Genomic DNA, 13741 nt, shown 5'->3' with positions numbered 1-13741 from the left:
CAACGTGTGAGAAGTGCGAAGCTTGGCCACCTGTTGTTTAAAAGTGAGTACGAAACGTTTTGCTTCTCCATTAGATGAGGATGAAACGGGGCACTTGTTAGATGACGAATGCCATTTCGTCCACAAAACTGTTCAAAGTCATGTGACATGAACTGAGGTCCATTGTCTGTAACAATGACTTCAGACAATCCTTCAATGCAAAAAATTGGGGACAACACTTGAATGGCGCTACGTAACGTGGTAGAGCTTGTAGGCACCGCAAATGGGAACTTGCCGAAAGAGTCTCCCACTGTGACACAACGATTGTTCGAAAACGGTCCTGCAAAGTCTGTGTGCACTCGTTGCCATGGGGATTGAGGCTTAGGCCAAGCTGGAATGTCTGTGGCGGAGCGGATTGGTTTTCCGCGCATGCGCTATACTGTGACGTCATCTGTTCAATACTGGTGTCCATGCCCTGCCAAGTACAGCGCGGGCGCTCCAGTGCGAACAATTCCCCAAGGTCCTTGGTGAGGCAGTTTTAACACATCCTTTGGCTGCACTTTGGGAATGAGCACATTCGACTGTCCACTGTCAGGTTGTACTAAGATCACACCTTGTTGCACTGAAAGTTTACGCTGACGAGCAGGGTATCGGCGCATTACTGAGTTCTGAATACTGTTCAATGAGCGAGGCCACGATGTGCGAATGTAATGCAACAAAATCTTCATATCAGGATCCGCTTCCGTGGACTGTGCAATTTTTCTGTTATTCAGTGGAAAAGATTGCAGCAATTCAGAGTCCTGCGCATCGATCTGGAAACAAGATGTGCCAGAGGATTCGAAATCAGAGTCGGGACCGATAGGAAGGCGAGAAAGGGTGTCTGCGTTGCTATGCTTTGCTGTAGGTTTGTACACAATTTCATGTTGATACTGGGATAGAATCAAAGCCCAGCGTTCCAATTTTTGCGCACTACGTGTAGGAACCGGCTTTGACGGATGGAACAAGGACTGGAAAGGTTTATGATCTGTCACTAAATAGAACTTGCAACCAAACAGATAGTGAAGGAATTCTGTCACACCATACGTAATAGCGAGAGTTTCTTTTAAAGTTTGTGAATAACTGCACTGAGTTTGAGTTAACAGCTTCGAGGCAACAGCAGTAGGTCTGTTTTGTGCACCAATTCTGTGCCAAAGCACAGCTGCGATTCCGTAAGAGGAAGTGTCTACTTGCAAAAGTCACTGGTTTGGCAGTATCCAAATGTACTTAACATCTGTCACTGAGCAAGATGTTTTTGAGTTTCTGAAATGCATCGTGACACTCTTTGGTGCACACGAAAGACATTGTTCCGACGCAAGCAATGCAAAGGGGGCGCGATCTGTGAAGCCTTCGGAAAGAAACGAATGTAATGGCTCTGAGCACTATGCGACTTAACTTCTGAGGTCATCAGTCGCCTAGAACTTAGAACTAATTAAACCTAACTAACCTAAGGACATCACACACATCCATGCCCGAGGCAGGATTCGAACCTGCGACCGCAGCGGTCACGCGGTTCCAGACTGAAGCGCCTTTAACCTCACGGCCACACCGGCCGGCACGAATGTAATATGTCAACTTGCCCATCACTGACTGCAGTTCAGATACATTGCAAGGAACAGGCAGGTCACGGTTTGCAAAGCAAATGAGTTTGGAGGGGTGCATACCCTGACTGTTTATCACATGTTGTAAGTACTGTAATTCTGTCTGAAAAATGTCACACTTTCCGAGACGACACTTGAGTCTTGAATCTGAAAACGCTAGAAAAAAGAGTACTCAAATTTGCAATGTGTACTTCTAGCGTACGACCTGAGCGACGATATCGTCAAGGTAGTTCGTACAGAATGGCACTTGAGCAGTCCGCTGTTCCAAGCAACTTTGAAAAATAGCGGCTGCGGAGGCACTGCTGAAGGACAAGCGCAAATACTTGAACAGGCTTAAGTGTGTAATAACAACAAACACTTTCTGTGATTCTTCGTGTAGCAGTATTTGCAAATAAGCATCACTCAAATCAACGAAAAGTAACGACCTGCGTCAAACCTGTCAGAAGTTGCTCAGGGCGAGGCCACGGATAAGTGTCAATTATTGTCTGTGGATTGACTGTAGATTTGAAGTCAACACAAATCTGAATGCGGCCCGAAGGCTTGGATATCAAAACAAATGGACTTGCCCACTGACTAGCTTGTATTGGAGCAATCACACCATTGGCTTGGAATTCTTTTAATTCGCTGTCTGCCGGCAACTGTGGCCTAGCGGTTCTAGTTGCTTCAGTCTGGGCCGACGCGACCGCTACGGTCGCAGGTTCGAATACTGCCTCGGGCATGAATGTGTGTGATGTCCTTAGGTTAGTTAGGTTTAAGTACTTCTAAGTCTAGGCGACTGATGACTAGTTGCTTCAGTCTGGGCCGACGCGACCGCTACGGTCGCAGGTTCGAATACTGCCTCTGGCATAAATATGTGTGATGTCCTTAGGTTAGTTAGGTTTAAGTAGTTCTAAGTCTAGGCGACTGTGACCTCAGATGTTAAGTCTCATGGTGCTTAGAGTCATTTTAATTTGAAGTGAGAACCAATTATCTATCAAAGGGGTGGGGGCGAGAGTGAAAAAAGTGTATTCCAGGACGTGCGATACCCAGATTACACTCATCCACTGGTTGAGAACGAGAGCAGCTAGTGACTGACAACAAACTTTGCAGACAATTTCAAACCTTCGTGAAACTTTGTCTCTCTGCCACCACCCATAAAGTGCTGAACCGAAAAATCTTTAGCGGGTATCATATTTTCGCTGTACGTTTTCGCAACAGGCATGATGCTTCAGTTGTACTTCTTTATCACTACTAACTGTATCCGCGACTCATTTTGCAGACGGTAGTCACATATGACACTGAATGTACCTGCAAAATTATATCACTGTACGACTTTTAGTTCAAGTTATGTGACTTCATAAACACTAGGATGAGTGATAAATTGCCGCATCATGCATGACTTTTATCTTCACTATTACTAACCCAGTGAACCGACTTCGATGAACTGAGAAATAACACAGGTTGCTTATAAAACGTGTAGTAAAAGACACTTATTGGTTTGTAGGGCATTATGCGAATTAGGGAAAACAATTTAGTCCTTTAGAATGCTATTTAGTTGTTGACTTTTGAACTTAATCACATTTGTGAAAACGCTTTTATTGATTGATATATGGTATGTGATACGATTCACAGTAATAATCACAATGTTTATTCCATACTTCCACACTATTTGTTGAATAATATACACGTTGCGTAATGTGTAGCTACACCGGGCGCTGTGCACTATTCGAGAACGAGACCATTTAGTGACTTGCAACAACGTTTACACAATAATTTCAAACTTTACGGAACTTTTCCTCGCTTACAAATGATGAAAGGGAAAAAAATTCTCACTTACTATATTTTCGCTGCACATACAGTAAAATCGTTGCGTCTGGCATGACGTGAAGATAAAAAAGTATTCCTTTTTTTGCTACTAATTCTATTCGCAACAAATTTTGCGTACAGTATCCACATATACCGACGAATGTACTTACAGAATTATGTCACTGAATGACACAGGAAGAGGGGGAGGAGCGGATGGACAGAAAAAAGCGAAATGGAGGACACGGATAGCGAAAGTGGTGAGGGAGGAGACGCACTACTAGAACAAATATCAATAAGTATAAGAAGCTAGCCAGCTTGTTAAGAAACGTATCGACGCAAACTAGTAATATTCCTGTACAGATACAACCTACAAGTATAACGAAAATGCGTTTGACTTGGAGTAACAAAATTTCCTGTAAGGTTATCTGGTGTACACAGCCACGGTTACAGCACAATGAAAGTGTTTCTGTCCGGTAGAGCAGCGTGTGTAACAATGCTTACACATTCGCCCGACCCGATAGTTTTAACGGCATAGAGGCTTTAAGCTGTTTCTCGTTCACATTATGTAAACAACATAGCGAACGAACCATTAATATAGAGGGTGAAGCAAATAAAAGAGACACGGAGAACAGAGTTTGCCGGGTGGAGTGGCCGAGCGGTTCCAGGCGCTACAGTCTGGAACCGCGCCAACGCTAAGGTCGCAGGTTCGAATCCTGCCTCGGGCATGAATGTGTGTGATGTCCTTAGGTTAGTTAGGTTTAAGTAGTTCTAAGTTTTAGGGGGCAGATGACCTCAACAAAAAAATGGTTCAAATGGCTCTGAGCACTATGGGACAACATCTATGGTCATCAGTCCCCTAGAACTTAGAACTACTTAAACCTAACTAACCTAAGGACATCACACAACACCCAGTCATCACGAGGCAGAGAAAATCCCTGACCCCGCCGGGAATCGAACCCGGGAACTGACCTCAACAGTTAAGTCCCATAGTACTCAGAGCCATTTGAACAGAGTTCCAGGAAACAAAGAAACACAGCAGAGGAAAGAAGATACAGTACTAACCTGACAACAGCAGACGTTGAAAGTGACCACTACTCATCTCCTTGCACTTTTGGACCCCTACTCCGCAAGTTGCTGCAGGCGGATCGAATCTGGACTGTTGTAATTGCTGAAGTCGCGACCGAAATGTTCTGCTGCAGTTCTTGAAGACTATGAGGGCTGTTGCGTTGTATCTTAGACCTGAGGGCTCCCCACACAAAGTAATCGCATGCTGTCAGATCAGGTGACTTGGGTGGCCAGCTACGGCCTCGAACAGACTGCAAGTCCAGGTGGAGTACTCGTCCACATGATCGACGTGACATGCAGGTCTCTTGCAGCAGGCGTCGGGTTGATTTCATGGGACTCTGAAGCATTTTATCGTGAACTGCAGCCACATTCTCTGGTGTGCGGGTACGTTTAGGTGTGTTTATTGACTTGATCAAAACAGATTCTGCCCGACGCTGTTTTTGGACTAAGCCCTACGCGACACTCTATGCGCCATTAGACTTCTCAGCAAACAATCGACCACACCGTTTCCACGGCTCTGTTGTCACATGATTTTCCGCGACGAACGCGCACTGTTCCACTGTTGGTACCATCGTCCCTTTTGCTCTGCTCCACTCACACTGACACAGCCCGCACTTCTCTCTGAACCAGTGTAGATCACGAGGCGGGCGTACGCGTGGTGTGCGCGTCATGAGATGTGGTTATGTGCATACATTCACATCCAATCGTATTGACTCGTCCGGGCCACTTTTATTTCCCCTACCCTCTAGATTTAAGCCTCACTGTGCAATTGCTAGCCGTTATGGAGGACAGTCACCTAACAATGACATTAATAATGCAAAAGTTTGTTGTGTCTACATAACTCCTACCTGCTCTTTCGGTTGTGTATAGTTGCCTTTATTAGCCACGTACTTCCTCACTTATGAATCCACAGCTTCGTTGCAAATTTTTTATGTCGATTGCAGGTTGTAAGAATTGTTTACACTCGTGCAGATGAACTTTATAACATGTTCTAATACATTACTCAAGAATTGGTTGCTCTAAGGGATGAAGTAATGAAGGCAGCAGAGGAGCAAGTAGGTAAAAAGACGAAGGCTAGTAGAAATCCTTGGGTAACAGAAGAAATATTGAATTTAACTGATGAAAGGAGAAAATATAAAAACGCAGTAAATGAAGCAGGCAAAAAGGAATATAAACGCCTCAAAAATGAGATGACAGGAAGTGCAAAATGGCTAAGCAGGGATGGCTAGAGGACAAATGTAAGGATGTAGAGGCTTATCTCACTAGGAGTAAGATAGGTACTGCCTACAGGAAAATTAAAGAGACCTTTGGAGAAAAGAGAGCCACTTGTATGAATATCAAGAGCTCAGATGGAAACCCAATTCTATGCAAAGAAGGGAAAGCAGAAAGGTGGAAGGAGTATATAGAGGGTCTATGCAAGGGCGACGTACTTGAGGACAATATTATGGTAATGGAAGAAGATGTAGATGAAGATGAAATGGGAGATACGATACTGTGTGAAGAGTTTGACAGAGCACTTAAAGACCTGAGTCGAAACAAGGCCCCGGGAGTAGACTACATTCCATTGGAACTACTGACAGCCTTGGGAGAGCCAGTCCTGACAAAACTCTACCATGTGGTGAGCAAGATGTATGAGGCAGGCGAAATACCCTCAGACTTCAAGAAGAATATAATAATTACAATCCCAAAGAAAGCGGGTGTTGACAGATGTGAAAATTACCAATCAATCAGTTTAATAAGTCACAGCTGCAAAGTACTAACGCGAATTCTTTACAGACGAATGGAAAAACTGGCAGAAGCCGACCCCGGGGAAGATCTGTTTGCATTCCGTAGAAATGTTGGAACACGTGAGTCAATACTGACCCTAGACTTATCTTGGAAAATAGATTAAGTAAAGGCAAACCTACGTTTCTAGCATTTGTAAACTTCGAGAAAGCTTTTGACAATGTTGACTGGAATACCCTCTTTCAAATTCTAAAGTTGGCAGGGGTAAAATACAGGGAGCGAAAGGCTATTTACAGAAACCAGATGGCAGTTACAAGAGTCGAGAGACACGAAAGGGAAGCAATGGTTCGGAAGGGAGTGAGACAGGGTTGTAGCCTCTCCCCGATGTTATTCAATCTGTATACTGAACAAGCAGTAAAGGAAACTTCGCCGGCCGAAGTGGCCGTGCGGTTAAAGGCGCTGCAGTCTGGAACCGCAAGACCGCTACGGTCGCAGGTTCGAATCCTGCCTCGGGCATGGATGTTTGTGATGTCCTTAGGTTAGTTAGGTTTAACTAGTTCTAAGTTCTAGGGGACTAATGACCTCAGCAGTTGAGTCCCATAGTGCTCAGAGCCATTTATTGAAAGGAAACTTCGGTGTAGGTATTAAAATCCATGGAGAAGAAATAAAATCTTTGAGGTTCGCCGATGACACTGTAATTCTGTCAGAGAATAGCAAAGGACTTGGGAGAGCAGTTGAACAGAATGGACAGTGTCTTGAAAGGAGGATATAAGATGAACATCAACAAAAGCAAAACGAGGATAATAGAATCTAGTCGAATGAAGTCGGGTGGTGCTGAGGTAATTAGATTAGAAAATGAGGCACTTAAAGTGGTATAGGAGTTTTGCTATTTGGGGAGCAAAATAACTGATGGCGGTCGAAGTAGAGTGGATATAAAATATAGACTGTCAATGGCAAGGAAAGCGTTTCTGAAGAAGAGAAATTTGTTAACATCGAGTATTGATTTAAGTGTCAGGAAGTCGTTTCTGAAAGTATCTGTATGGAGTGTAGCCATGTATGGAAGTGAAACATGGACGATAAATAGTTTGGACGAGAAGAGAATAGAAGCTTTTGAAATGTGGTGCTACAGAAGAATGCTGAAGATTAGATGGGTAAATCACATAACTAATGAGGAGGTATTGAATAGAATTGGGGAGAAGAGGAGTTTTTGGCACAGCTTGACAAGAAGAAGGAACCGGTTGGTAGGACATGTTCTGAGGCATCAAGGGATCACAAATTTAGCATTCGACGGCAGTGTGGAGCGTAAAAATCGTAGAGAGAGACCAAGAGATGAATACACTAAGCAGATTCAAAAGGATGGAGGTTGCAGTAGGTACTGGGAGATCAAGAAGCTTTCACAGGATAGGGTAGCATGGAGAGCTGCATCAAACCAGTCTCAGTACTTAAGAGCACAACAACAACAACAATACAATACTGTCCAGTCTGAGGGTGACCATTTTCAAATGCATTTGCATAGGTCAAATGTTTGTCCCCATCTACAAGTACAACGTACGAAAATGGATACAGGTCCAAACAAACCAGTAACGTATTACATCATGTAATAAAGTTAATATTTATAAAAATTTCTTACATAAAAATGGTTTCAGCATTCGGAAGATTTTTCTGCCGTCCTTGGCCTATTTAACTGTGCTTTTGTTTGGCCAGTTTTATGTGGTTGTCACCTGCTGATATACGTGTTTGTTATTACTGCTCCCAAAAGTAATCTGCATGAGTCATCTCTTGAACTCTCGCATATACTTTATATGTAGACGATATCCTTGTCGGCGGAACAGTAGTAGTTCCCATCCTGCAAATAAGTTGACCGATCGTTCAACCAAACGACAATTTTATTGGCAGTACCCAACATAGACTTATCGGGTCAAGCCGAAAAGGGTGTTACCCAAGCAGAAAGAAGAAATTTAACGAACTCCTCGTTCGAAACATTCTAGAATATTTTTAGATGTTTTAGGGCCCTTACCAAATAAATTAACAACAGGGATGGAAATAACTTTAAAAAAGAGGATGGGTGGATATACCTAGTATACTAGACAAATGAGACTTAGTGTTCTCATAATAATTTTAATGAAATAAAAAAACAATAAAATGAATTGATTTGAAAATGTTGGGGATGGAATTGTTGCTTTACATATATTTGTTATTTTTTCATTCAGTACGAACTTTGTTGTAGAACCCCTTATTTACGTGTGGTAATAAAAATTCATTTAGACAGAATTAAGCACATTTAAAATTACGTGAACCTTAGTCAACCCTCTCATGCTGATAAATTCATATTAACTGATTAAGAACATTTAGTTGAAAATTGTATAAATTAAATTTTTTTACGTATTTCGGCCTTGGCACACATTTTCTAAATGCAGTGGTTTTTTAAATATTTAGTGAATTCTTTCCCGGCGTTAGCTATGGAACACAAGACCGTCTCTGTTAGCAGAAAATGGTTAAATATTGCCAAGCCGACCTGAACGTTAAATTATCATTGATAAAACACACTTCACTATACGTTTAAGTTATTTGCTTTAGAAATTGAAAGAACCAACAGATTGTTAAACTTCAACGTTAACTATCCGCCTATGAATGCACAAATGTGAAACCAGTAATAAATTCCCTCAGTCTCAGGATTGCTGTAAAAGAAAAATATTTTCGTAATTCACTGCTAGTTTTATCTGCTCCCGATTTACGGGTTTGGTTAATTTTTCTTAGGGGAAAAATTTTTCAAATGTGCCGCCGCTGCAAATCGTTCGGTCGCGGCACAGCCCAGCAACACCGCTAAAAATGCTGAAAATTATTTAAGGAAATATTATAGATGACATGGGCAAGCTAATTTACATTAGTAATACACAATTTTGATAAATTATAATGTATTTAGACCACAACAATAATTAAACTTACATTAGTTTGTAATTTCTCCTCTAATGGCGGCTAAAGATAGATACAGACAAAAGAAATCTACTCATTCATAAAATGCTACGTCACAGGTTCCTCTCTCTCTCAGCTCTCGAGGAAGACGACAAAGAATGCACATTATGTATTCCTATTTATACCACTGCCGACCGTTAATGTCTCTTTGCAATCTTACAACATTACTCCCCTCTGTGGCTGTATTTTACATTTTTCTTATCGCAGATATTGACATATTTCGTAATTACATTATGAGTATAGAAATATTACTATCATAAATACATCGAGAATATTATTACAGAAAATATTACAATAATAACGAATGTCCTTTATACAAAATTAAATAATATTTTTTTGTTAAACAATTACAGTACATACGAATTGCTTCATAGCGTACATAGTACAATTAAATGTCATTTCCTTTGATTAATAGTGTGTGTGCTACCAGGGAACGTTACATAATGTAGTGAGATGACTTTCACATGATCTATGCGAGTTATTGATGTTCTTGGCCGCTAAGGGACCGATGAATTGGACATAGTGTATGGTAGTCATGTAACGTGTCTATCTTAAACCATTCTAGCTTCAAGTATGAAAAAGGAAACTGGTCACGTAGACGGGTGTGATAGATGCAACGCACACAGGCTTTCATGTTACTTCTAATCGTCTTATCGCAGTTAACGTTTCACATCCTGTGGATATATGTTTCGGAATTTCTAGAGGGCATAAAGGCAAGCGCAAGTGTTCCTGGTTATGAGACGGCTCTGTATCGGACTGCTCATTCAAAATAAAACCGGTTCTTCATCGTTTCCGGTTACTGTCAAGAATTAGCCGAGCGGTCTAAGACGCTGAAGTCATGGATTGTGCGGCTGGTCCCGGTGGAGGTTACGAGTCCTCCCTTGGGCATGGGTGTGTGTGTTTGTCCTTAGGATAATTTAGGTTAGGTAGTGTGTAAGCTTAAGGACAGATGACCTTAGCAGTTAAGTCCCATAAGAGTTCACACACATTACATTAAAATACCGTCGAGTGCCATATGAGGGAACTTGCGAAATTCAAAACTAATTTATTTGTGATGAGATACTAAACTTACATGGGACTTTTCCATACCTAGTTTATCAGGTTTTTCGTCCATCTGGACACTGAACATAGATCGGCATTCACATGGATAATGGTGGTATTGATATCTTTAGGTGTGGAACTCAAATGTAGAGTTGACGGTCGTCGGCATAGAAATGATGTCAACGAGATGACCGAATCAGCGAGGTACCACTGACACACAAAATGAACCTAAGTGGGCCACTGACTGACCGCTGCGTCAGTCCCAGAGAGGTTCAGTCCCACACACAACATGGAGCAATGATTAACAAAGGTTTGCTGTTTTATCAAATAAATGGCAAGCGCTGTTCGATCTCCGTACTACTTTCACCTACTTTATTGTTCTTTTCCTACCACTAATTTCTCTAAATTTCTTCTACGTACGCCTTAGTGTGCCTGATGACAACATTACTCTTTACAGTAACGAATTGCGACTGCACTGTATTTTAAGTAAACGTAGCGGTATTGTTTTCTGTTTAGAACGCATTTGAACACCCGTAAAACATCGTTACTGCTTTGCTCATTCCAAATTAATCCATCACAAGATACACTGATAAACTGACCCTGCAGTCTCACATTACCTACATAAATGTTATTAGTACAAACACACACAATAACAGAAAGAAACCAGCGTACATAAATGTAAGGCAAATGTAATACAGTAGTTATAAACTGTATCGAAATGTAATACAGCAGTTATAAAATGTATCGAAATGTAATATAGTAGTTATAAGCTGTATCGAAATGTAATACTGTAGTTGAAAACAGTATCGAAATGTAATACAGTAGTTACAAACTGTATCGAACTCCATTTACTCAGTAGTTACGTGTGTCTTTGATTCTGTACTCAAGCTTTCTTGAAATACGTTGAAGACTCTCCACTATTTAAATTTACGTTTACTCTTTTAATTGTACATGACATATTTCTATTTTGATAGAAAAACAATAAAACTTCAGTAAATTACGCATAGTGGTAGTATGATGTACGATTACTTGAACAACGACCGGAAACATGTATCTTAAATTGTAATAGCCGTTTTTTACTGAAATGGTACAAATCCAGTGGCTAGTGTAACTACCTAATGGTTGCACTGGAACACGTGGAATAATTATAACTTTTAAAGTTCTCTACGTTGCATGATTTAACTTCATCGGATTGCTTTTCTTTGTTCATTTCACCCTATTGCTTCAAAACGTCTGATTTTACTACGTGAAACTGTTGTCATTGCTACAGTTATTATATTCAAACAGAAATGAACACGTTGTATTACGTATTTATCGCCACGACCAGATACGTACAGTGTTCTCCGTCACAGGATGCTGTTTGGTGCATCGGTGGAACGCTTTACCGTCGCTCAGCTGAGATCGCTACGAAAATGGCGGAGCCTCCAACTTAATTTACACACATTAAGCTCAAAACAATTTCACACTCAAAACACTGTTCAGAAAATCACCTAGAGAATGAGAGATGTTTTAAACAACTCAGAGAACAAATCATAATGGAGTTCGATGTAATGTTTGGAGAAAATATTAGCCGCGCGGGATTAGCCGAGCGGTCTACAACGCTGCAGTCATGGATTATAAGGCTGGGCCCGGCGGAGGTTCGAGTCCTCTCTCGGTCATTGGAGTGTGTGTTTGCCCTTAGGTTAATTTAGGTTAAGTAGTGTGCAAGCTTAGGGACTGATGACCTTAGCAGTTAAGTCCCGTAAGATTTCACACAGATTTGAACATTTTTTTGACAAAATTCTACTGTATTCTTAAGAATATGCACATGCCAGCTGGACTTTCTATTATTATCAAATGAAGAGCATATTTATTTATGTTCACTTGCAACCCCAAACAAGTACTACGGCCACAAAAAAAATAAATGCCTCAAATGTAGAATTCAAAAGTTCCAGTAAATGGAATGATAATTAAATCGAAACCCTTAGGTGCCAACAGGTGTTGTTGAATACATCAAAGGGGACAGCTGAAGATGTGTGCCCCGACCGGGACTCGAACCCGGCATCTCCTGCTTACATAGCAGACGCTCTATCCATCTGAGCCACCGAGGGCACAGAGGATAGAGCGACTGCAAGGACTTATCCCTTCCACGCTTCCCACGAGGCCCACATTCCCAACTGTCCACAACCTACATTCGTAGTACTCCTAATAGATATTTGCCCATTCGCTCATTACTCGCGCCAGACTAAGCTGACGAGTCCCGTAACAGTTTGGGCAAAGCGTGTGCATTCGCACAGAATAAGGTCAATGGCCGGGTAGCCTTTAACTATATGAAGATGGTATCCGTTCCCGAAAGAACAGATACCATTGATGACCATGCAACTTCCCTAGAATGTGGGTCTCGCGGGAGGCGTGCAAGGGATAAGTCTATGCAGTCTCACTATCCTCTGTGCCCTCAGTGACTCAGATGTATAGAGCGTCGGCCATGTAAGCAGAGTACCGGTCGGGGCACACATTTTCAGCTGCCCCCTTTGGTGTATATCAACAACACCTGTTGGCAGCTAAGGGATTCGATTTAATTTTCATTCTAGAGAAGCTGCACGGTCACAGTGGCATCTGTTCTTTCGGGAACAGATACCATCTTCATATAACTCAAGTAAAGTTTAATTTGTTCCACCGAAATACAGTCCGTGCACCTTCGCACAGTTCACAGCCAGGTCGGCATCTATAACGACCAATAAAAGTAATCTTAGATGCTCTTGCCGTTAGATTCTTCTAACATCCCTTCCACCCATACGTCAATAAGAATACCTGCGGATGGGGCTCAAACCCACGCCTGAGTCGAGCAGCAGGGCTGACCGAACGGCGGACCCGACACAACAAGCGCAAGTCAATTGCAACCTAAGCAACAACGAAGTGCAACGAGCCTTTAACATATCGTTCGGTAAAGTCCGAGTCACAATCCAGATCGAGAGCAAAGAGAATAACCGATGCCAAAGCGAAGGCGTCGACGAGTAGTCTGTATTACGGCGGAGATAATAACTAACGCTATCAGACGAAGTGTGTACACGACTGACTCAGCACTCGAGGTGCAGCGTTATTGATGCCGGCCACGAGGGACGCTACTGGCCGGTGTACTCACGTGGCGAGACGGTGGAGCACTCACTAGGCGAGTGCAACGCTGCGGCGACAGATCCACTTGTTCCCTCGGGCATTCAACTTCTGCATGGCTCGATACCAGATACTTCCCCTACCTGGTGGAGACCAGACCGATGCATACAGGCAGAAATGCCCCAGACGGTGATGTGGAAGGTGAAATGAAGGTATGTGTGAAGGTGCAGTATGTCCGACTGTAGAGGGTGGGGAGGAACTGCGTTCGGCAATGTCAGCCGGAATATCCCCGTAGATGAGCCTGCCAGGGGAACCACCGATCCACAGGAAGCCATAGAGGAGGGCCAGGGCGACAACGGGACGTGCACAGTAGCCGCCGGGTGTCTGGCCCTTGTGTCATATTGGCACCAGAATACAGTGGAAGAGGAGGCTGCAGAGGGGATCCT

At 42.5% G+C, this 13741-nt stretch overlaps 1 non-coding gene across 1 annotated transcript; it reads right to left on the bottom strand.

Moving 5' to 3' along the window:
* Positions 1-12221: 12221 nt before the first annotated feature.
* On the bottom strand, positions 12222-12296 carry Trnat-ugu (transfer RNA threonine (anticodon UGU)). Its single transcript has one exon. It is a non-coding gene; the product is annotated as a tRNA-Thr (tRNA).
* Positions 12297-13741: the final 1445 nt, after the last annotated feature.

Source organism: Schistocerca serialis, chromosome 5, assembly GCF_023864345.2.
Source record: "Schistocerca serialis cubense isolate TAMUIC-IGC-003099 chromosome 5, iqSchSeri2.2, whole genome shotgun sequence".
NCBI lineage: Eukaryota > Metazoa > Arthropoda > Insecta > Orthoptera > Acrididae > Schistocerca > Schistocerca serialis.
Note: the sequence above shows the minus strand (reverse complement) of the source record. Positions and strands in the feature narration are given on the sequence as shown.